At 38.5% G+C, this 25,997-nt stretch overlaps 1 protein-coding gene across 2 annotated transcripts in view; it reads right to left on the reverse strand.

Annotated features, from left to right (window-relative positions):
• The window catches only part of COG5 (component of oligomeric golgi complex 5), a 342,545-nt gene that overhangs the window by 137,154 nt on the left and 179,394 nt on the right, over window positions 1-25,997 (reverse strand). The window lies entirely within an intron of this gene.

A 25,997-nucleotide genomic window follows, 5' to 3' on the forward strand; every position in this document is an offset into this window, starting at 1 on the left:
AGCAAAACAAGGACCAAGTGGATTACAACAATTTAAAATAAATAATGTGATATGTTCAGCCCTCAAAGTTTTGTACTTGGCCCTGGCCCATCCTACATACCTAAGCCTCCCCTCCCCCCAATTTCAAATGATTTACACTAAGGCCCAGATTCTCAAAACTTTAACACCGTCGCTAAACTGTGTTCTGGAGGTTTAGCCTATATGCAGTTTAGCGGCGGATTATCAAAAGGGATTATCTCTGTCTTTGGCGAGGTTTCTAGCAGTCTCCGTCACTGACATGCAAATGCGCTCTTCATCATTGAAATGAGCCCTCCAGTGGACTCTTAAAAAATGCTGAGCCATTTTCAAAAAGCGGTGTCAGCTTCTGGCGACAAAAATAAGTGACTGATCCAGGGGTGCTGGTCAGTGTCAGAGACTGCTAAAAAGCCCCTGTGTTGTGATACAGCAGGAGAGATGCCCATTCTCTCTGCTGTATCACAACACCCCTTCCCTGCAGCAGCAGCAGCAGCAAACACAACCCACCACCCCAGGAACGGTGGTGACATCCCCCTTGCAGCAGGAGAGATGCCCACTCTCTCCTGCTACACTAAAATCCTCGCTGCGGCCACCCCACCATGACCCAACCGCCCCCCGCTTGCATATTCATTGAGGAAATCCTGAAAACCCAACTGGATTGTGGCCCTCGAGGAGGGACTTAGACAACCCTAGTCTAATTTATTTACATTTTTATATGCCTCATATCTCATATCTTTATTATAAAAAGCCAGGATCAACGCAATAGCCAATTGGGGCAATAAATGATAAGTAAGGGGATTTAAATGCTCACAATTTTTTAAGATGGAAAACCATAAACTGTTATCTGCAAAACACCCCAAGTTTTTTGTTTGCTGCATATTAACCAGAAGGTATAGTATGATACTTTTGCTAGTCATTATCAAAGGCTCAGAACAACTATAACCTGGAATGAAATAATTTATTGTATTTTTTTAACCACTAAAAAGTCTATTCTACCATTGTCCTGATATTCAAAACAAATTATGCATTTGCTGACAGGTGGTGGGTGCATAACTAGCTTGATTTAAAAAAAATGATGTATAAAACTAGGCCTTTTAAAAAAGGAGTTTGATTAGGGAAAGAGCAGAGGTAGTGCCAGAAAATATCCATTTAGGGGCAGTATTCAGCCACTAACTGATAACTTACCTGTTTAATTTAGGCCTGCTAAGAAGACCTGAGTCTAAATGGATAGAATGGTGTGGTTAACATGTGAATCCACATATGCAATGCTTTTACTAACATGGACAATGCTGGATCAAAAACAGGCCATGTATGTTTTGCAACAAACATTTTGCTTCCATTTTCTGTTTTTATACTTATAAGTTTGCATTTTTCTAGCTATATTTTATTCTTGGTTGAACTAAGTAGATTTCAGATAAGTAAAATTCCTGTTGTTTGTCCACAGAGTAAATAATTATTAGGAATCAAGATTCAACAAATTATGATTCCAAAGCAGGATAGAGCATCACCCAAATAACACACTTATAAAATTGAATTGTAGGATTAGAACAATGTTTAACTTTTCAGAAATTTGCTCTGTCTGAAGTTCTCTGTTCAACAGCAGATTAAAACAAACACAAGTGTAGGTCTTTTTTCTCTCTCTTTCTAATGGAGGCCCCTCCAAAGATATCAGAATATATCAGATTCACTTGTGGGTGACATCAAGCAATGGCATGAACATGGATCAATCTTCCTTAGGCCCAAATGGAACAAAAAAGTAATTTGAACACGTGCTCTTGTTTCTGCATGCAAGGTTAACTCCACAGTTCTCTTGCAAAACCTGGGAGTCAACTCTTCAAGATGACATGTGGAATTATGTCTCCAATTTATTCTGCAGAGAATCCTCATGCCAGGTAAGCAACAAAGCGTTCTTCATTAGCAGCCAGGGTGAAATCGATCACGCATGTGGAACCTCCCATAGCTAAAGCTTGTGGAGATTCCACAAGTTTATTTGGATCCATTCCTACTTAGGAGGATCAGTCCTGATTGGGCAATCTGGGAGTAAGAAGAAGGGGGAAGTGACTAAGGGGTCCTTTTAAAAAGCTTTAGCAAAAATAGGCTTAGCCCACTCTTCTTTCCTGTGTGCTAAGGTCATTTTCATTGCAGTCATGAAATGGCCTATTTTTAAATATTTTTTTAATTAATAGCCATGCACTAATGTTGCCATTAACAAGAAACTCCAAAAACCAGACCTGCTCTCTATTCTCCAGACACCTGAAGGGTTTTGGGCTAACTGAGCCCCTTGTACCAAATGTTTGGTTGGAAATTATAAATAGAGTGTTACATCAGTAAGTGGGAATTCATGTGGAAGGTTTTATCCGAGTTCACCAGGGTTCAACACCACCAAATGCACCAACGAGCTTGGCAGATATTACCCACTCTCATCATTTTAAAACACTATGTGGGCTAATCTAAAAATCTATAATTCATAGCGCAAAAGTTTTTAAACTGCTTTTTTTCTTTAGACTATAAATAAATGCAAAAATTGTTATCAATCGCCCAAAAACCCTGGTGTCTATATAGTGTGGAGAATTAAATTTAAATAGGGTTGAAATAAATAAATCAACAATTCAACAGTGCTTTTAAATGACATTGGTGAAAAAGCCCCTGAGAAATATAAAGCCTGGTGAATTTTAAACCCTTAATAAAATGGCTGAATCAGCTGGCAACCTGCATGATATAATAAACAGCGGTTTGCAGATAAGTTCCTGTTTTTCAGCCATTTTATTAAGGGTTTAAAATTCACCAGCTTAGTGAAAGAACCCCTTAAACAGAGTAGCAGTCCAACTCTGCTATCTTTTAAGCACCTATTACTCAGCCAGCAATGGGTTGCAAAATCACAACCTGACGGCAGATTTCCTTCACTAACACTAACCAAAGATTGACAGCTTAAGAGACCATCACTCTTACTTGGGATTCTGCTGTGTTGCAGAGGTGCAGCCTAGCAGTGTGTGGTAGTGATGCACCCACAAGTGGGCTGATTTCATCCCGTTTTGTCAACCGAGAATTCATCTCAACTTAATTACAAAACATGAGAAAATATTTGCTTGTTTTCATCTCAAAGCATTTTCAAACTCCTTACTCGTGCAATTATAAAAGTGGTGAAAAGCAAATTCATTCCTCATTATTTCACAATAAACTTCAACGCCAATTACTTATAATTCCTATCTATAAATAAAGCTACTGCCAAATTGCTCTTGTTCATCATGACAGCTGCAAGGTAATATTAATTTTTTAACAAATATTCTCTTTCCTCAACTGCATGCACTAGGGGCTCCGTTAGTGGTTTTAGCGCACGCAGCATTTTAGTGCGCGCTAAACCCGCGCTACATAAACTAACGCCAGCTCAATGCTGGCGTTAAGGTCTAGCGCGGGTGGCAATTTAGCGTGCGCTAATCCGCGCGTTAAAGCCCCAATGCGGCTTAATAAAAGGAGCTCTAGGTGTTGGCTTACATATTTATATTCTTTTTTCTTTCCTAAAAGATCACTTTACTTCGTAATTCTGTCAGCCAGCACATATGCTTTAAGTAAGAGGTGATTGATATTCTTTCAGAGTTAATGACACAAATCAAAGTTGTTTATCCAAACGGCACTCAATTTTTATATATAAGGATCACCAATCAAACTCTCACCAAGATATATACCAAGCTCAGTATAAATCTCAAATTCCTCACCTCCAATATATAATCCACAGCTCCTCAAAAGTACCGCCTGGGCTCAAACGTTTTCACTGCCCTAGGCTTTATGTAGCCGCTATCAATTTTTTTTTTTTTAATCAACATTCAGTGGTCCGATATGTCAGTATAAAGCTTGCTAAGGGATGATAAGCCTTGAAAAAACCTTCTGTAGGTGAAATATGTTGGCTCCTATTTCCCTGAAAAGAAGACCACAATTAAAAGCTAAGTACCCTTGAAATATGCTGGAAGGGTTGTTAAATAAAAATTTAAAATTTAAAAGTAAAGTTTGTTAGTAAAAATTGATAGTGGCTCCAGTGAGGACATAAAGCCTAGGGCAGTGAAAACTTTTGAGCCCAGGCGGTACTTCTGAGGAGCTGGGGATTATATATTGGAGGTGAGGAGTTTGAGATATATACTGAGCTTGGTATATATCTTGGTGAGGGGTAAAGAATAATCAAAGTTGAACGTAGCAAAGGACTTAACTCAGTTTATATGTGGGATAATCCTGAACAAGTTGAAAATGATTCTTGTAACAAACTTATAAAGTTTCAAGTCACAGGATGAAAGCAAAGTCCAACACTGCATTAATCGTAGATCACTGATATTATTCAACAATGGGCAAACATTTGCATTTTTAAGCTAAAAACACTAAAAATGTTTGCTTAAACAGTCATGCTTATTTAAGCTGCTAATTGCATACAATTGAAAACCAGAACACATACAAAAAAAGAAAATATGTGCTAAACATAACTATACATTGAATTTCAATTTAATCTTCTTTTGTTGGTAAAGATGCTGTTCATTAAAGTGCACATGGATAGAAGCATTTCATGAAAATGAAACCTTGCAAAATTATCCTCAAGCATTTTATCAATATATAATGTTCTTCAATCCAAGTAAGGTATTTACAGGACTGTGCTGTTAATTTTATATCTGTTATGATATTAAATATAATTACAACTTCTAATTTCCAATTATAACCAGAACCCCTTCCCATGAGAAATTTGGGAGTTTTCATTATAATATTTAATATGTACTATTTAAACCCAGTCTAACTGCACTGTTTTTCCAATGACCTAATGAACACAAAAACATAAGAATAGCTTTACAGCGTCAGAACAATGGTCCATCCAGCCCAGTATCCTGTCTTCACAGAGGCCAATCCAGGTCACAAGTACCTGGCAAAAACCCAAATGATAGTAGCATTCTATGCCACCTATCCAGGGCAAGCAGTGGCTTCTCCCCTGTCTGTCTCAACAACAGTTCATGGACTTTTCCTTCAGGAACTTGTCCAAACCTTTAAAACCAGCTACTTTAACTGCTCTTTCCACATCCTCTGGCAACACATTCCAGAGCTTAACTATTCTCTGAGTGAAAATATATTTTCTCCTATTGGTTTTAAAAGTATTACTCTGTAACTTCATTGAGTATCCCCCTAGTCTTTGTAAATCTTAATGCAGTAAAAAAATTGTTCAACTTGTACCCGTTTTACACCACTCAGAATTTTGTAGACTTCGATCATATCTCCCCTCAGCCCTCTTGGAAAAGCCCTAACCTCTTTAGGCTTTCCTCATATGAGAGGAGTTCCATTCTTTTATCATCTTGGTCACTCTTCTTTGAACCTTTTCTAGTGCCACTATATCTCTTATGAGATAAGGAGACCAGAACTGAACACAATACTCAAGGTGAGGTCGCACCATTGAGCGATACAGAGGCATTATAATATTCTTAGGGCTTCTTTTATTAAGCTGCGTTAGCATTTTTAGCGCACGCTAAACCCTTGCTACGCAGCTAGAACTAATGCCAGCTCAGTGCTGGCGTTAGCGTCTAGCACGCGTGGCAATTTAGCATGCGCTAATGCCCTAACGCGACTTAGTAAAAGGAGCCCTTAGTCTTGTTTACCATCCCTTTTCTAATGATTCCTAGCATCTTGCTTGCTTTCTTGCCACCGAACATTGGGCGGAAGGTTTCAGCATATTGTGCATGATGACACCCAGATTTTTTTCTTGAGCGCTGACCCCCAAGGTGGAACATAGCATCCTGTATCTATGATCTGGTTTTTTCTTCCAATGTGCATCACATTGCATTTGTCCACATTAAATTTTATCTGCCATTTGGATTCCGAGTCTTCCAATTTCCTAAGGTCTTCCTGAAATTTTTCACAGTCCGCATGTGTTTTAACAACTTTGAACAGTTTAGTGTCATCTGCAAATTTGATCACCTCACTCGGAGTTCCAATTTCCAGATCATTTATAAATAAGTTAAAAAGCACTGGTCCCAGTACAGATCCCTGCAGCACACCACTATTTACCCTCCTCCATTGAGAAAAATGGCCATTTAACCCTACCCTTTAAATTCTCTCTGATAACCAATTCTTAATCCATAATTGAACACTGCCTCTTATCCCATGAGTCCCAGTACAGGAGCCAGTGTTGTCAAGGTGCACCGCTGCTGGATGGGCCTTGGCCCACCTGTGGCTATGCCCCTGGCTGATTTTATAGCTCTCTTCAGTTTAAACCACAGATCCTCCCAACTCTTCAGCTCTTTTTTCAGGTACTCCTCCATTTTAACAAAGGCAGCATGCTTAAAGTCCAGGATTTTCAGTTCTCTGCGGTCACATTCCACTTTAGCCCTTACGTCAAACCATATAGTGTGATGATCACTGTTACAGTTTATTTAAACATTGGCCAGGTGGGCTCCTACTCTGATGGACACACTGTCTCAATTTGTGAGTCTCCCCTTGTGGGTTCCATCACCCATTTGTCTCTGCAGTGCACTTTGAAAAGCATCTATAATTTTCCTGCTTCCTTCTGATTCCGCAGATGGGACCTTCCAATCTGCATCTGGTAGATTGAAATCTCCCAGCAACAGCACCTCCCCCTTCATTCCCAGCTTTTGGATATCTATGATCAATCTGTGTCTAACTTCTCTGTATGTGTCAGAGGTCTGTCAACAACACCCATATGGATGGATGTTCCATCTTCTCTTTTTAAGACAATCCATATAATTTCTTCCTCTCCCTAGGACCCCTGCATCTTAGATGCTTTAACATTGCTTTTCACATATAAAGCTATTTCTCCACCTTTCCAACCAGCTCTATCTTTCCTAAATAAGGTATAGCCCAGTATGTTTGCTTCCTATTCATGGGAGTCATTGAACCTGTGATATACACATCAGGGCTTGTAAATCATGAACTTTGTTACATAGACTGTGAGCACATACAGTTCCAGTTACTGGGCAGACTTGCACAGTCTATGTCTGTATATAGCCGTTTGGTTAAGGATGGGCTGGGAAGGGCTTCAATGGCTGGGATGGTGTAGAAGGGCTGGATTGAGCTTTGATGGAGACTTCAGTAGTTGGAACCTAAGTACAGTGCCGGGCAAAGCTTTGGATTCTTGCCCAGAATAGCTAAGAAGGGGAAAAAAAATTTGGGGGGGGATTGAATCAGGTTGGGCAGACTGGATGGACCATTCGGGTCTTTATCTGCCGTCATCTACTATGTTACTTGTTGTCCCTCTCATCATTGACCAGCTGCGAAGGTCTAAGGGGCTTCTCACTGTCAAGAATTTAGAAGATTCAGAGTTTCACCAATAAAAATAATTTTATTTTATCTGCTTCTTTGTTGAGTATACAATAATATTTCAAAAATCAGAGTAAATACAAACTAATATAGGCATACATAAATGCTTCTTAAAGCAAATTGAAAACAAAGAAACTGAGGGAGCAAAGCAGTTCAACAGACTTGAAAAAAACATGTAACAATCTGTGTTTGCTCAAAGAAAAATTCCGTTCTCTCATTCCTTAAATAATTTTTTTTCTCTCTTTGTCTTTGCTGGGTACTATTCCGTGAAAATGTCTGTAAGTCTTCAAATGTGACACATCCGGTCATTAATTTTAGTTACCACGTTGCTGTCACAGTGCTGTAGCTATCTCTAGCTAGGTTCCTTGGTACGTGTACTCTCATAAATGTTCTTCAATGCTGTTTCTTACAGTGTGTAGGGGGAGTCCTCCTGAAATTCGCTCACATAAGTCTATAGTACCTTGCCATAATTGGACTCTCCAGGCCAAACACAAATTTTTGGCTCTCTTGGATATCAGGTCCACAGCACCATTTTAACACTCACCATCTGTTTTTCTTTCTGCCTAATCTTCCCATCAATTCTTTTTGATGATAAGTAATTTCCTAAGATGGTTTATGTTGATTCTTTCTCCACTGCTGTCACTCTCTTGCTGTTGATTTTGGTGGGGGGTGACTTCCGGAGTTCATTCACTTCCGTTCAGCATAGCCACCTTCTAGTTTAAATATATTGACTGCATTTCTCCCTAATAATCCTTTTCCTGACAGAACGATGTAGACCATCATAACAATAGTCTTTTGTTTTTCCAAGAAACTGTAGCATCTGATGTGCAGTGATGAATAGAAGAGAAGAGATTTTTTGACACAGGTGAATTGGATTGTCAAAACTCTGCCTCAGTAGAAAAGCTTGACCTTGTGTAGCATCTAAGAGTGCTCCTATGAACTACAGCGTCTGAGATGGGCTTAGATGTGACTTTAGGTAGTTGATGGTAAACCTGAGAACCAGACAACAAACTGTTGAAGTCGTGGCATGCTGAGCTACTTGTGAGGACAATTTGATCAACCAGTAATCCAAGTAGGGAAATATGTGAAACCTCCATGAGCAAAGGGCTGCTGCCATTACTACAAAGCATTTTGTGAGAGACTCAAATGAGCTATGGCTCGAAGATAACAGAAACTAGTCTTACTGAAAACAGTGGATACATGGAACAGCCTCTCAGTAGAGGTACTAGGGACAAAAATAATACCTGAATTTAACAAAAGCCACAGAAGATCCTTGGTTGGAAAGCATAAAAAGAAAATTCAATATCAAAAATAGTGTGCAGGTTTTACAATAAAAAGCAATCTGGGTGGACCAGATAGGCTACATGCATATAAATGCATCTAATAAAAGCAACTATACAATAATATAGTCTAGAGCAGTATTCTTCAACCTTTTTACACTTATGGACCGGCGGAAATAAAATAATTATTTCGTGGACCGGCAAACTACTAAGACTGAAATAAAAAGCCCCATCTCTGCCCGCAAACTCAGTCCCGTAAACCATCTGAACCCATTCGCACAAGCCTCAAACAGTTATGATTTTATATTGAACATATTTTATTAAAATATAAAAAGAAACAATATTCTGTACAATTGTCATTTTATAAATACAAATAATAAGGCAAGTATCATCAAAACCCCTGTCTCCCCTCCCCTTCACATATATCCCCTCTACTATCAAGAAAACTGAATAAGCCAAATTATTACAGAATGGTACACAGAAATATCATGCAAACAGAATATCGCAGTCACACATGACAGGAATAATATTAGGGGAGTGCAACTAGGGCAACTGCCCCTTGGTCAGAGACAGCCTAAGCCAGCTGGAAGCTAAAGAAGCACTGCCTGGGCTTTGCAGTCCCCAGTTATGTCAAACACCAGCTCTAGCAGGATACATATTTCAAATCTGATATATTCTAATCACAAGATAGAAATACAATTATTTTTTTCTACCTTTTTGTCATCTCTGGTTTCTGCTTTCATCGTCTTTTCACTCTCTTCCATCCAGTGTCTGCCCTCTGTCTCTTCAATCCAGCATCTGTCCCTTCCATCCACTGTCTGCCCTCTCCCCCTTCCATATGGTATCTGCCTTCTTTCTATGCACCTTTCCATCCAGCCTGTGCCCCCTCTCTCCTTGTTACATGATTCATTCTGCTCTCTTCATTTTTATCTCTCCTACACCAGATCTAGCATCTTTGTCCCTCTCTCCTTATTTCTCATCTGACCCCCTTCCCAACATCAATCTCTCTCTACTTTCTCATCCCTCTGTCGCTCCCCTTTCCCTCATCTGATCTCTCTATTCCAGCCTAACTCCTTCCCCTCCTCTAATCTCCCTGCCAGCTGTTTCCTTCCTATTTTCCTTCCTCCCCTGTCCAGCATTACCTCTTTTCCCTTTCCTCCTCCCCTTATCCAACAGTAACTCTCTTCCCTTCCCCTGTCCAGAACTGTCCAGCACTACCCCTTCCCCGTTCCCCACCCTCCTCCCCTGTCCAGGAGTACCCCTTCTCCCTTCCTTCCTTCCCTCTCCAGCAAATGTTTCCTCTCTTTAGCCTAGCGGCAGCTCTGTGTGTTTTTAACTTCGGCACACAGCTGCCCCCTAAGCAGTTTAGCCGCGGTTTCATAAGGCAGCCTTGGGGCCTTTGGTAGGCCGGTCCATATCGCATCATGGAAGCGGGCCGGCCTACCAAATGCCCCGAGGCTGCCTCATGAAACCGTGGCTAAATTAGGGGTAACTGTGTGCTGAAGTTAAAAGCACACAGAACTGCTGCTGCTGGTCTGGGGGTGCGGAGACAAGATGAAGGCAGGAAGCATACACAGCAGGAGGCCCGGCATACACAGCAAAGGCAGGAGGCATACGTAGCAGGAGGCAGGAGTCCCGGCATACGCGACGGCAATAGGAAGTTGCAAGTCAGCCGATGCTGGCACCGGAGCCTCTCTTCCTGCCTAGTGTGCAGTTTCATGAACCGGCAAGAAATTATTGCGGACCGGCACCGGTCCACAGACCAGCAGTTGAAGAACACTGGTCTAGAATACTAAGTCCCTTCAAGGCTCATGAAATCTGATTACAAAATATCATACTAGAAACTAAGAATAGATGAATTTGATCAATCACAAAAAGACATTAAACAGTCACAAAAATCCCAGAATAAGTAAGGCTATTAAGAGGCAAAATGACATAATTTCAAAGACAGAAATAATTCCTCAAAGGAGGAGAGCAGAAAAGGAAATAAACTCTGCCAAGTTAAATTTTAAACAATAAAACAAGTTATAAAAAGAATTTGAGCATCTTGAAAAAAGAAATAAAAGCTAAAATATCTTTTTTTTTATTTTTAATTCATCAGAAAGCTTTGCAAAGAATCAATGGGATCATCAGATAATTAGTGAGTAAAAACTCTGCTTGGAAAATAAAACTAGAGCAAAGAAGCTGAACAAACTAGCAACATCAGTCTGCTATACAGTTTGCTGTGGAGATTTCAAAATCAGAATTATTCTTGTCAAGGGACAAATCAGAAGAACAGTCTCAAACTGAATTAGCAATAGAAGCAATCTTACAGCAAATTAATAAGCTGTGCAGTAACAGGTCAGCAGGACTAGGTAACAAAATGAAGAATTAAAAAGGGACTTACTGTAAATGCAGAACTATGGGGTCCTTTTACTAAGGCGCACAAGATGATTTAACGCGCTAAATCAGCTAGCACGCCTTAGTAAAAGAACCCATATGTAACTAATCACTAAAAATAAATGAACTGTTAAACCTAGTTAATTGAACAGGTTTATAAATATTTTTTTTTTGTATGTTTTATAAAAAAAAATCTTTTGTACAGTGTTCTGTAGACTAGCAAACAAGGAAAACACACCTGGCTAAAAAGCACAAATACAATGGGAAGTACAGAGGATTACTTCAGAAATCACAAGTAGATCAAAACCCTACACATGAAAGGTTAAGGAGTGGGAATTTAATTCTAAAAATGAAGGAAATAAGAGATTGATAACTATAGCACAGCACAGTGGACTACAGACAAGATAGTTACATTACATTAGAGATTTCTATTCCGCCATTACCTTGCAGTTCAAGGCGGATTCACACCCAATACAGAAATAACTGATAGAACAAACAAATGCGGATTTTGTAGCATTTAACTGGAAACAGTCCCACATTTTGTCACTGGGTATGAACTACTGATGTAGGAGGCTTCTATCCAGAAAGAAACAATAGAATAAGACATTTCATACACGGGAAACTATACAAGCACTACAATGTCGCTGTGCCACTTCATTTTAGAATATAGTCACTCTTGGTGTTCGGTGTGATAATGCCTTGAATTTCAAATCAGTTATATTATGAAAATTATGAAACTATACCTTTGGTGGGAGTTTCTGTGTCACGTCTTTAAAATGGAACATATTATAGCTATACAACAGGGACATTATAAGAAGTTTCTGGATATTTGGGAGCCATTGACAAAATATTGCAAAGAGTGATTGTTGTCGATTTTGCCCCTTGATCATGCATGTCCAGGGTGGGGGGATGGGGGGGGGGGGAGGTTGGAATATATTTTTAATCTTTGAGTGCAATTTTTGAATTTGAAGATGGGGGTGATATATATATTTGTCAGATTATAATTTGATTGAATTTAGGTGCTATTATAGTGTAATATGATTGTATTGCACTTATTTTTGGCTTCAAAATGAATAAAGATATTAAAAAAAAAGAAAAGAAAATGTATTTCTATTATTTGCATATTTATTTTGTCATTTGATATACACTAAATGGCCTATGTCAAGGCTTCACAGCAGTTGCGACAACTGAAGCCAATATTGACTAAAGATAATTTAATAAATTGGTACAAGCTTTTTTCACCAGCAGATTGGATTATTGTTAATTTTCTTTTGATTGGCTCCAGTAAAGTCAATTTTCAAAGATTGTAGTTAGTAAAAAATATAGCAGGACATCTTATTACAGAAACTAACCCTCCCCCCCCCCCAACCCCCCCCCCCCCCCCCCCCGCGAATATATTACATCAATTCTATACCAGCTACACTGGTTGTCTGTTGTAAAACATATTGACTTCAAACTATTATTGTGCCTTGTTTACAAAGCAATAAAAGGGTTGACCAGTGTATCTTTCTAGAAAATTGACTAAATATTCTCATTTGAGAGCAGTGCACTCGTCACAAAAGTATCTTCATTAGCTACCAAGTCTTGCTGTCATCAAGCTCTCTTCAACAGGAAACAAGCTAACTGGTGCCTAACTGAAGTTGCATGCAGATCTCCCCTGCATGCTATTTCCATAATTTGACATCTAACTTTTCTTGTCAACAGTGAAAAAGGGGGCATGACCATGAGAAGGGCATGGGCGAGTCATAAACAATCCCAAGGGTTAGGCGCCAAGTTATAGAATTTGACCAATCTGAACCTAACTTTGGTCACCAGACTTACACCTGCTCCTATCATGCATAAGTCTGATGCCCAAAGTTAGCCACAATCTGTGTACTGTCAGTATTCTATAAAAGAGGGCATCCTTTTATAGAATATTGGTGAGTGCCAATCTTTCCAGCACATAAATTTTGATGCTATTTATAGAATTTCTCCCTATATGTGGTTCACTAGACAGCAAATGATTTTGACTGAGATTCCATCTATAAATGGAGGATGTCTTAACTGAGAAAATATTTTTTATTGTAAACTGTTCAGGTACCTGTTTGATAAACGGCGTATCAAAGAATAAAAAAACTTGGAAACTTCAGTAGTTAGTGCCTCTTTTTTTTAGTTTAAAATTACTCTTCCCTGTATGATCACTTTTAGACTAAAAATACTTAGTAGTTTTGTTGCATGCATTTGCTCTTTCGAGATCAGATTTCAATAATGTGTTACATTGTGATGATCTGAGATAATCAGATTAGGAGGCTTCAGCTGATATGAACAAAGTGGCATGACTTCTCGTAAACAAGAACGCTTTTAATTGTGTTACCCCTTTGTTGATGGAACTACACTGGATATGAATGAAAAAGAAAGCCTTTGTTCCTCCTTCAAAAAGGTTTATTTTATATTGTATATGCCAAATGGTATCAAATTAAAATCGAGTATTATGTAAGTCTTTGATGTAATGGGACTGAAATTGTAGAACTTTATACCAATTTCAACCTTATATCATGTTTACAAAAGTTTTAAAGTGTGGCTTTTTAAGTTGACTTTTAAGTAAAATAGGAGGCTTTGTTACAGTGGATACTCCATTGAATGTTCTATATTTGTTAGAAAGTCATGGGATAGGAGGCAAGATCCTATTAAGGATTAAGAACTGGTTAAAAGATAGAAAACAGAGAGTAGGGTTAAATGGCAATATTCTCAATGGAGAAGGGTAGATAGTGGAGTTCCCTAGGGTATTGTGTTGAGACCACTGCTTTTTAACATATTTGTTAATGTTATAGAGATGGGAATACTTAGTGAGATAAATTTGATGACCCAAAGTTGTTCAAAGATGTTAAATCACAAGAGGATTGTGAAAAATCGCAAGAGGACCTTGGGAGACAGGGTATAAAAATAGCAGATGACATTTAATGTGGACAAATGCAAATTGGTGCATGTAGGAAAAAGGAACCTGAACTATAGTTACGTGATACAAGGTTCCACATTAGGAGTCACAGACCAAGAAAGGATCTAGGTGTAATTGTTGATGATATGTTGAAACCCTCAAGTGTGCAGTGGCAGCTAAGAAAGCAAATAAAATGTCAAGAATTATTAGAAAAGAAATGGAAAGCAAAGATGAGAATGTTATAATGCCTTTCTATCACTCCATGGTGCAGCCACACCTTGAATATTGTGTGTATTCTGGCCACCGCATCTCAAAAAATATAGCTGAATTAGAAACAGGTGCAAAGGGCAACAAAATGATAAAAAGGATGGGATGAGTTCCCTATAAGGAAAGGCTAAAATGGCTATGGTTCTTCAGCTCAGAAAAGAGGTGGTTCAGTGGAGATATAATAGAGACAGCTCAAGGAAGATATGATAAGTGGGGTAGAACGAGTAAATGTGAATCGCTTGTTTACTCGTTCCAAAAATACTAGGATTAGAGTAATGCGATGAAGCTATTAAGCAGTTGATTTAAAACAAACTGGAAAAATATTTCTTCAATGAAAATGTAATTAAATTCTGGACTTTATTTCCAGAGAATGTGGTGAAAGCAGTTAGCTTAGCAGGGTTTTAAAAAGGCTTGGATAATTTCCTAAAACAAAAGTCCATAAGCCATTATTAAGATGAACTTGGGGAAATTCACTGCTTATTCTTAGGATAAGCAGCATAAAATCTGTTTTGACTATTTTGAGATCTTGCTAGATACTTGTGACCTAGGTCGGACACTGTTGGAAAGAGGATATTGGGCTTGACGGACCTTTGGTTGGTCCCAGTATGGTAACTCTTATGTTCTTACTGTATGTGAGATAGACAGAAGCATAATAAAACTGCAATCATGTTAACCAAAAGGAATAACTTTTACAAATAAAATCTCCCCATAAAATTGTCTGTTGTGGTGGGAAGGCTTGGTTGAATAACATGTACATAACAGTACTGATAGTAAAGTGAATGTTCTTTTTAGCCAGCTCAAGAGAAGTAGCCATTTCAACATTCTCATTTGAGGAATGTGCCCTCAGTAGTGATAACTAATTTACACAGAGAGTGCCTTGGCTGCTTATACACATGCCCATCTGTTTGGGTGGCAATGTGCCTGGTTACAGTACAAACTGGTTGGGTCTCTTCTCCAAACAACGGATCCAAAACCTGACAGTAATATATTTATGCTTGAAATCTGCAAAAATCATCGCTTTTGTAGGAAAAATATTCATCCTATTTGCATTTTTACAATGGATCATAGCTATCTTTCATTTGATCCTAACAAACCTTAATGTCAATTACTGTTAATTTTTCAGTTTAGTTTTGAACATGTTAATAATGTGGCTGGAGCTATCTTTGTCGATTACTTTTTTTTTTACATTAAGAACCTTTCTTATGAACAAGTTTAAGCTTCATCTTCATTAATCTCACTGATCTTTTTGCTTATATATTTGTTCAAGGAAAAGGAGGTTTGAAGTGATCTGATTATGCAGTACAGTATTTGAAAGTTTATTTTTAATGCCTCACAACCCTGATGATCTTTTCAATCCGCACATGTTCCTTTTCACCAAGATAACTTTTTTTTTCCGAATAATACTGAATTAAATCTTTCCTAATTCTGGAAGAACTTGATATCATGCTTTCCTCAAATTCTAAACAAGGAACTTTTCTAGTTAATAGGGGCTAACTGGTATGGGCTTCATTCTGTCCCCCAAAGAGGCTACTAGACCACTAGGGCTTCTTAAGGTAGGCCTGAGGAGTGACTATTGGTGGTTAGACAACCCAAAGTGAGAGGTTGAAAGCTGGGGGGGGGGGGGAAGAAAGGTTCAGTTTCAGCTGAAAATGTATTGACGTTACTGCCAAAACCTCAACTTGGATTTGGGGCCAGTTTTGGTGCCAAATCGGAAAATGAAATTCGGTTAGCCTCTAAAATGTGTGTGTTTTTAAAAAACTGCAACAAGCATCATCTGTACAGTGTATGATTAATGATGTACATAGGAACCCAAGAGGACTCCTGAATGTGGTTAAGGCTTTACTCTAGTTCTGAGCTCTGGGAGAGCTGTTCTGTCTTGGTACTATCAGCTCAAGAGTTTTAGTATTAACAGAAGTTGCCAATTGCTACGGATCTTAAAAAATATAACAAGTTAACTGATATTTAACTAAACATTTGCAAGGGAATCTTAAGACAAATAATCCTCCCAAGTTCAGAATACCTGGTTTTATGAGAAGGAAGCATTTCCTTCTTCTCTGCGTATCTTTGGCAACAACCAGAAACATACAAACTTTGCAGTCATAAATATTGTGTCTTTGGAATACACACACACAAAATCTTTAAAAGCCAATCTCTATCTGGATCCTACACATAAGTTATTAACATGGTGGCTATCACTGGCTCAGAGACTGATCTCTGCGGAAATTCAATCATTTCCAAATTATCCATATCCAAAGGGCTCATTTTTTTTGTCTGGAAGAGATAGCAAGCACTAGCAAGTGAAGGAAAGATTCAGATGTATTAATGGCAAAACTTTTATAAATCTCCAAGACTGAAACAGTAGGCACACAAGGAAGATTCAATAGCCTTAAATTACCCCTCCCGTTAGCATTTTCTAAGGATTCAATTTTTCGATGCATTATATTTAAGTCAGTTGTCATAACAGATTCTTTCTTTGAGATTCCTTAATAGCATTCTTATTCTTTTGAACTTGATTTTTTTCTAATTCCATAATTTCATCCTGCAGTTTCAAAAGTTGTTGTGTTACTTTCTCTAACTCCCCCTAAACAAATCTATTTTACTAGAGGCTATTCCAGACAAACCAGACCTTCCCAAAGTGCTTCAAGGTTCAATTTATTTGATTAACCACTCAATTAAAAACTCTAGGCCTTACCAAAGAAACAGCAGGGGAAGTCTTTGCCAAAGATAATGATGCAGCTAATTCCTTTGGAGAAGATTCCATGAGTCCAATTGCTGGTCTAATTGTTTCTCAAAGCTGTGAGGACTGTACTTGATGTTCATTTATCTTTGCTTCCCCTGCCTATAACAGCAAATTGTGCAATTTCGCTCCTACAACTACTTCCCTTTGTTCATGGACAGTAGTAGTTTGAGCTTTCTGTGGGCTATGTAGCAGTTGTTCCTGTCAAATTGCTGCTCAATGTGACTTCCAGGTCATAGAGTGTTGCAGAGCTTCATTCCACATGCATCACCCCAAGCTACCCATCCTCAGCTCTTGAAGTCATTGTGCTAGATCAAGATATGAAGAGCTGTTCATCAGACTGGTCAGCGAGGTCGCCATTGACTAAATCGGAAGTTGTTGTTGTCCATGACACTTCTTACCAATCTTTTTCCTGATTATTTTCCTGATTGTTAACTGCTTTGATTGACTTTACTGTAAGGCAGTATAACAAATAATTAATAAGCATAAACATTATAGCATTTATCAATTCTTGAGTGAACTTCTCTTTGTCTACACTTTTGGCCTCTTTTACGAAGCCGTGCGGCAACAGCCCCGAAGCCCTTTAAATCTCTATGGGCTTCAGGGCCGTTAGCGCAGCGCAGCCGCTAGCTTGGCTTTGTAAAAGAGGCCGTTTGTGTGCTTACCAGAGTCTTAATTTTTCTCTTTCATCACCTGCTGTGATGTAAAGAATGGTGGAACTCTCATCAATTAAAAAAATAAACAAGACAGTAGTATTTCCAAAATTTAAAAATAACCTTGCTTTTTTATTCATTGTATACAACTAGAAGAGTGGGTGGGAGAAAGGAAGGTCTAATGACATAAAATAAGGTATAATGTAAAGGGCTTCAGAGAAATGAGAAGAAAAAGTCCAAGTTGGTGGAGAGGGAAATAAGGGGCCTGGACTGCAGGTATATAGAGGATATAAGTGGTATATAAGTAATTAAATAAATAAAAGTGTTTGGGGCTTGTGCAGATGAGGATAGGGCTTGCAGGAATGGGGCAGGGACAGGAAAAGAACTCTCCGGGATGGGAAAATGAGTTCCTGCAGGGATGGGGAAAAATTAGTCCCCGTATCATTCTCTAGTGAGGGGTAGGGAACTCCGGTCCTCGAGAGCAGTATTCCAGTCGGGTTTTCAGGATTTCCCCAATGAATATGCATTGAAAGCAGTGCATGCAAATAGATCTCATGCATATTCATTGGGGAAATCCTGAAAACCCGACTGGAATATGGCTCTCGAGGACCGGAGTTCCCTACCCCTGCTCTAGTGCTTCATACCCTTGCACTGTCCCTGTTTTTGATGACATCTATGTTGGGTTCTTTGCTGTCTATCCTAGTTTATTTAATTAATCTATAAACTGAAAAAAAAAATCAGTCTGTTATTTCACATTCCAGGCTGGCAGACTCACCCTGTGAACGGTGAACAAACTACAAAGTATAACTGTAAAACAAAAAGCGTGAGTACTGGCTAGCTCTACTCAAACTAAAATTGAAGATATTTATAGTCAAACTTGCTTTAATGAGCGCTCTGACTGACAGAACATTATGCATTTAATTGAGCTGTTTGATTAGCTACAAATATATGCAATTAGGTGAGCTATTGGATTAATTTTCTTAAGCTACATAACTCTGGTTGCAGAAAATTAGGAACTCACTTTTTCATGCAAATAAATGGGCTATGAGTTTGACAGGTGTGCATCTAAGCACACGTGACTGCAACTGCAAAACATGAAATAAAGAAAGAAAACTTTATGCTTAAGGACAAGTTTAGATAACCTTTTCTATGAATATGCCAATTTTCACACTAATTGGCAGAATCACTTAGAAAAACTATCAGGCCCTTTCGTTAAGCTGTGTTAAAGCAGCTAACATGGAGTTTACTGCATGATAAACAGCAGCATGGGACACACAGCCTTCTGCATTAAAAAGGTAGGTTTTGTGGCCAAAAAAAAGCCCAAACAAACCTGCATTCGGTGCCTAATGGAGTGGGCACGATATGGGCAGGTAAAGTTTGGTCAGCTATGACAGCTAGCTCAGGGGTCAACACTGAGCTGTTACAACTATTGATAGTTCAACTGGACTTATCACCACCTCAAGAGAAGTCAGTAAGTACAACTTTGCTATTCGCTGCCTGGTAGCACAGTATATTATCGCTGGTCTTACAGCGGCACTATCCCAAACCCCCCAGATTACTGATCTGAGCAGTCAACGATCAATCTGATACCCCTGCTCAGAGCCCTAATACTCCAATGAACAGCCTGAATTCACAAAGATCAACTGACACCCCCCCCCTTAAAGCACCAACCCCTGATGATCAATCTGAAAACCCCTGCTTAGAGTCCCAATCCAAAGCCAAATACCTCTCCCCTTGCAAAGAAGTCCCACCTCATCAGAAAACTCACCCCCTTAAAGTCCTACCCTCTTCCATTCTTTGATCCTCCTTCTGAAACTTATCTGGGGATCAGGCAGCAGCAATACTCGTTTGCTGTTGCCTGGGTCAGTGACGTAATCCAAAATGGCATGTCTCCATAAATATGATCGGTCAAAATTGGATGAGAAGAACCAAGAAGCAACCATGGGTGCTGTGATTTCCTCTTTGCATTAAAAAAAAAAAAAAAAGTATGTTTCCAATTGAAGCTGATACTGACACCCAAAAGTTATTTTTCATATTGATGTTGTGTGATAAATGGTGTGGCAGACATGTTAGTCCACTCAAAGATAATATGAAGAAATGAAACAAAAAAGAATTAAGGGGATGAAAGCCTGTGACCACCATTCTGAGACAGAGAATTTTGCTGTCACTCATCATTAACTCAGAAAAGAAGTCTGATACCTAAAGATGCTCATGTCCATGTTGATTGCCATCAGCAGAGTCTTGTAGGAGTGTGGCTGCGGGGACCAGGGATGGTGCAGACTGACAATGTTTTGGTGCAAATCTAATGTGATCTGCAGGTCCAGGATGTAATCAATAAGGTGCTAAAGTATTTCCATCTTGCTGACCTTCCCATTCTGTAGGATGCTAGGCATCAGCTCGTGCAGTTTAGAGTGGTAACTGTTCATGCCCCTTAGCTCCGTGAAAGTATGGCACCTGGAAAGAACTTGGAGGTATTTATATAGTCTACATGCAAATGCTAGTCTTGACTTATTTTCAATATTTTGTAGTTTTTTAAAGCTTTCAGCTACCAGGTTTGGAATACTTGAGATGGGAAGAAGGTAATAATCCTGTTATTACTGGACAGGGATGACATGTGGAGTTAGATTTATGTGGATAGGGTAAGGTAAGTATAGAGGTTTTTGCTACTTGTTCCTATAAAATGCAGTCCCTCATGAAGGGATGCTTGGGAAAAGATAATAGATATAAAGATGGTCTGAAGTTCCTATATCTGAATGCATGCTCTATTAGAAACAAAGCTGAAATTCTGTCTGACTTTTAGCAGATATAGAGCCTGATATGTGTTGTGTGTGAGAGCCATGACATTCTTCAGAAGATATGTTTATCAGATAGCACAAGGTAGATATTCTTTTTGACAGGAAACCAAGGAGAGGGAGTTGTGTGTAGCAGTGGGTAAGAAAGCAAATAGAATCTTAGGCATTATCAGGAGAGGAATGGAAAACGAAGATGAGAATGTTATAATGCCCCTGTGTGGTCACACCTCAAATACTGTGTGCAATTCTGGTCACCGCATCTCAAAAAAGATATAGTGGAATTAGAAAAGGTACAGCGAAAGGTGACAAAAATGATAAAAGGGATGGGACGACTTCCCTATGTGGAAAGGCTAAAGCAGCTAGAGCTCTATAAAATACTGAGTAGAGTACAAAGGGTAGATGTGAATTGCTTGTTTACTCTTTTCAAAAATACTAGGACTAGGAGGCATTCAATGAAGCTACTGAGTAATAAGATTTAAAACAAATTGGAGAAAATATTTCTCCACTCAGCATGTAATTAAACTCTGGAATTTGTTGCCAGAAATCAGTTAGTTTAGAAGAGTTTAAAAAAGATTTGGATAATTTCCTAAAAGTTCATAAAACATTATTAAGATGGGCTTGGGGACATCTACACCTTATTCCTAGGATAAGCAGAATAAAATCTGGTTTTCTTTTGGGATCTTGCCAGATGCTTATGACCTGGGTTGGCCTCTGTTGGAAGCAAGATACCGAGCTTGATGGACCTTTAGTCTGTCCCAGTATGGCAACTCTTATGTTCTTATGTAATGTACACAATCTAAGATCTGAATAGAAAATAGATATCATTGCAAACCTGGCATGAAAGAGAGTTCAAAGAGCCTGAGGACCCCAACCTTGCCAGTGTTGAGGCAAAATGAGGTGATTTGAAGTCTCTATATAACTTTTAAAAAATTGGGAATTCCAAGATGGCTGCAATGGCAGCATTTTGGTGCCAAAAAATGACTACAAAACACTTAAAGAAAAAAACCAGAAATTTTAAGATTTTAGAGATGGAGGAACTTAAAGGAACAGGTAGAAACCTTTAAAAATAAGATTTACAGCCCCCCTCCCTCCCGATTTCCCTCATAAGCTGTAACAGCCTTACTGTGAATCGTATAAGTTGAACAATTCAAATGGACAATGGATTTTCAGATCCTTGGATCTAATATATGACCCTCGGATTTTTGGGAGCTTCTTACTCTGTAGTTTTCAACAAGAAATGACAGTAATGAAGAGCTAAACTGCATAAGATAAGTAGAAGGATTCCGAGCTCTTCTTAAATTTTATTTGCTCCTTTCTTGCGTCCATGTTGGATGTAAATGTGTAAATCAAGTTAGCCTCTTTATGGTAAATATAAAAGAAGAATCAGATTAAGGGCTCCTTTTACAAAGGTGCGTTAGGGCCTTAACACGCAGAATAGCGCGCACTAAATTGCCACGCGCGCTAGCCGCTACTGCCTCCTCTTGAGCAAGCAGTAGTTTTTCGGATAGCGCACACTAATCCGGTGCGTGCGCTAAAAATGCTAGCACACCTTTGTAAAAGGAGCCCTAAGTGATTTTTGACACCATTTGGATTATTCAACTTATTATAAGATTCACAGTTGGGAAAGGTGCAATAGATTTTTTCATCAATAATTTTAATATTTAAAAATTTTTTTTGAGAAACAAAAAAAGTTGGAATGTATTAAATAGATGAAGAAGAATTAAATTATAGATTAAAGACACTCACAGTTAAATAAATGGTAAAGGTTTTTGATCGAGGAAAGATACCCTCAACCACAATTAACCGTAGGAGAAATTAATGATTCTTGGTGTGGTGTTCTGAGATCTTTTCCTTCACTTAGGCACAAGTATAGCATTGTTAACCTTTTTGCGTACCTTATATTTTGAGTGGTTAATTATTTTCTTATTTTTTGTAAGTGTTTTGATGATCCTAAGGTGGACAAATAAGTTGAAAAGGTGACAGCAAAAGCTAAAAGGCTGCTAGGATGCATAGAAGAGGTATGGCCAGTAGGAAAAAGAAGGTACTGATGCCCCTGTACAAGTCTCTGGTGAGACCTCATTTAGAATATTGTGTACAATTTTGGAGATTACACCTTTAAAAAGGATGGAGTAGGTCCAGAGGAAGGCTACTAAAATAGTATGGTTTTTGTCACAAAAAGAAGTATGAGAAGAAACTTAAATATGTATACTCTGGAGGACAGGAGGGACAGGGGAAATATGATACAGAAGTTTAAATACTTGAAAGATATTAATATAGAACCAAATCTTTTCCAGAGAAGAGAAAATAGTAAAACTAGAGGGCATAATTTGAGGTTGCAGGGAGGAAGACTCGGGAGCAATGTTAGGAAATTGTTTTTCACGGAGAAGGTGGTAGATACCTGGAATGCCCTCCCGAGGGAAGTGTTGGAGAGGAAACCGGTGATGGAATTCAAAAAGGCATGGGATAAACATAGAGGATCTCTAATTAGAAAATGAAGGATGTAAATTAAAGAACTAAGGCCGGTACTAGACAGACTTGCACGGTCTGTGTCCCATATATGGTGATTTGGTGTAGGATGGGCTGGGGTGGGCATCAATGGAACTCCACTAACTTGGAACATGAGGATGTTACTGGCTAGACTTTACGGTAGATATCCTGCAAATAACGGGATGGTTGGATAGGCTGGAATGAGCTTGGATGGCAATTTCAGCATTTGGAACCTAGGACAATACCAGTTTTTACAGAAATATCAAAGAAGAGACAAGTTAATTTAATCATGTATTTTTAATGAGCAGACTGGATGAACCGTACAGGTCTTTATCTGCTGTCATTTACTATGTTACTATGTATACTTTAGAGGAAAGGCAGAAGAGGGGAAATATGATAGCGAACAAATATCTGGAATGAGAGGGAATAGGATGAAGTTAAAAGGAGACAGACTCAGGAGTAATCTAAGGAAATACATTTTTTACAGAAAGGGTGGTAGATTAATGGAACAGTCTCCCGGAATATGGAGCAAATGTTTTTTGCGGCACATTATAATTGAAATTATAAAATTGTTAAACCAACAAAAAATTAACTTTGAGAGTTATTTATTTAAAGTTCTTTAAGCTATATATGGGTAATTGTAAAAAGGTGAAACTAAATTAGATAGAACAGAATCAATGGATGGATGTGCTTGTTTTTGAGTCCAAATTAACTCACAACACGGCTCGATAGTTGACAAGAAAATACGCATTTCATCATCCACCATCTGTGGTCGTTCTCTTTTTTTTCGATTTAATTTTTGTCAGAGCTGAAAATCAAAGTTCGCAAAGATAAGAAGATCCAAACGGTAACAAAGCCTTGATTGCTTTGTTGCTCAAGTATTCTTTTTAAGTATCTACTGTCTTTATTACTGAAAATATTTTAAATTATATGCTGTAAAGTGTAAACCAATCTGTAGCCTTAGTAGGGATAGGCGGTCCATGGACTGAAGAAATAAAATAAATAGATGCATGCATATGAAGAAAGAGAGCCTGAAAATAAGAGCTCCTGAATTTATAAATGCATTTAAAAAGCTTATCAAAAATGTTAGAAAATTAGTTTCACCAGTTTTATTTTATTTTATATCAAAAATGTATTCTATTTGCCTGACCATTTTTTCTCCTGTTATTTCATCTAAGCATAACCCACTGCTTTCATTTGTCCCTGTCACAGAATAAAAGGAAAAGGAAGAGCTGGAGGTCCCCTATTTTTATTCTTTTCCCTCTTCCCATTACCCAGTCTCCTAGCTGTGAAAAATGAACCAATTAGTGGATGCTGCTATTGTGCAATGGGTAAGGTTCTCTCTTTCAAGAACAGTGAGCACACGCTCTCCAGAATTACCAGAAATAGATTATATATAGAAAGCTACTATCATAGGCCTCCAGGAATACTTAATAGCATCAACAGAACCAAATAAGCAAAAAGTGTTGAAGTATGAAGGTAAACATCCAGAATCTGCCTCCCATTCTTAAATATAGACAAGAATTCCAATGAATAAAGGAATGAGTAAGAATTCACCCAGGGAAGGAAGCAAATTAATTAAACAAATTTTCTCTCTTTTTGCAAAACAACCCCCAAAAACCAACAATTCAGCAAACAAGGAAAAACAAGCATCTAATGCTTAAATACACTGGGAAACACATTTTTATTTCAGAAACAGAAAACCCAACTCAGAAATGATTTAAAAAGGTGATCAAATAACAAGGATAAGAGATTAATAGTTGCAGTAAAAGACAATTCACAGCAAACAGAAAAAATGGTAAAGGAATTACACATATCACTGTTGGCTGTTATGTGCTGGTGTCAGAAGGCCAGTATACAGAAAGGCACAACATGACAGCATGGTTTAGCCAATGAAACTGCATAATATAAATATGTAGACAAAAGTTAAATTGAAACACCAAGAAGCCACTCTGCATACAATGCAGCACCACAGAAACAATGACACATATCCTCTAATATTGTGCAAAAAATAAAGATAGCAGATGTAAATTTAAAAAAAACTGGCAAATAATCACCACTTTACAAACTAACAAATAGAAATAAATAAAAACATGAAAAATAAGATAATGCCATTTCATTGTACTAATACATATTTCAATAAGCTTTCAGAAGCCAAAACCTCTTTCCTCAGGTCAGTATAGTATACTGCTGTTATGGTATCCTGTCATGACCTGAGGAAGGGGGTTTTGGTCTCCAAAAGTTAGTAAAAAAATGTTTAAAAATTAGTCCATTATAAGATTACCTTATTTCCATTTTCTATTTATAAATATTTATCAATACAGCTACAATACTACTTTATTCTAAAGCAATTTAAAAAAAATATATCTTTTTTCTACCTTTTGTCTCCACTAGTTTCTGCTTTCCTCATCTTTTCTTCACTCTCTTCTTTCCATCCAGCACCTGCCTTCTCTCTCCCATATGACATCTTCTCTCTTTTAATACCCCTTCCATACCCTTTCCCCCTTCAAACAGAATTCATTTTAGGTTTCCCTTCTCACCATTTTCTCTCTCCTTTCTGTGTTCATCCCCTTCCCTATTCTCTGCATTCTCTCTCTTCTTTTATTTCCTTCCCCCCTTCACTGGCATCTGTCTCCGTCACTCCCCCCCCCCCCCCCCCCCACATCTCTGTCTCCTTCTCTTCCCTCTCGATCTACATGTCCTTCCCATCCTTCCCCCCTAGCATCTTTGTATTCCTTCCCTGCCCTCTCCCCCTGGCATCACTGTATTCCTTTCCTTCTAACCCCCTGACATCTCTCTCCTCTTATCCTCCATGTGCTGGCTGGCATCCATACCTCCCTGTCTGCTCTGACCTCTCTTCCTCTCTCTTTGCTCTGGCATCCATCCCACCCTCCATGTCTGCTCTAGCATCCATCTATCCCTCCCTGCGCCCCGATCCCTACCTTAACATCCCTAGTGGCCTCTTCAGGGAAATAATAATAATAATAACTTTATTCTTCTATACCGCCACAATCTGACGACTTCTCAGCGGTTTACATCAAAGAGAGACTGGACAATCAGTGAAGTACAAAATGCAATTAGTACCAGTACAGTATATTTCTAAAGGATATTCAGAATAGAATTATTGCAATTATTAAAGAATCATTACAATTAATGTAATTTCTATTTAGGGAATGT

The sequence above is a fragment of the Geotrypetes seraphini genome, chromosome 9, assembly GCF_902459505.1.
Source record: "Geotrypetes seraphini chromosome 9, aGeoSer1.1, whole genome shotgun sequence".
Taxonomy (NCBI): Eukaryota; Metazoa; Chordata; class Amphibia; order Gymnophiona; family Dermophiidae; genus Geotrypetes; species Geotrypetes seraphini.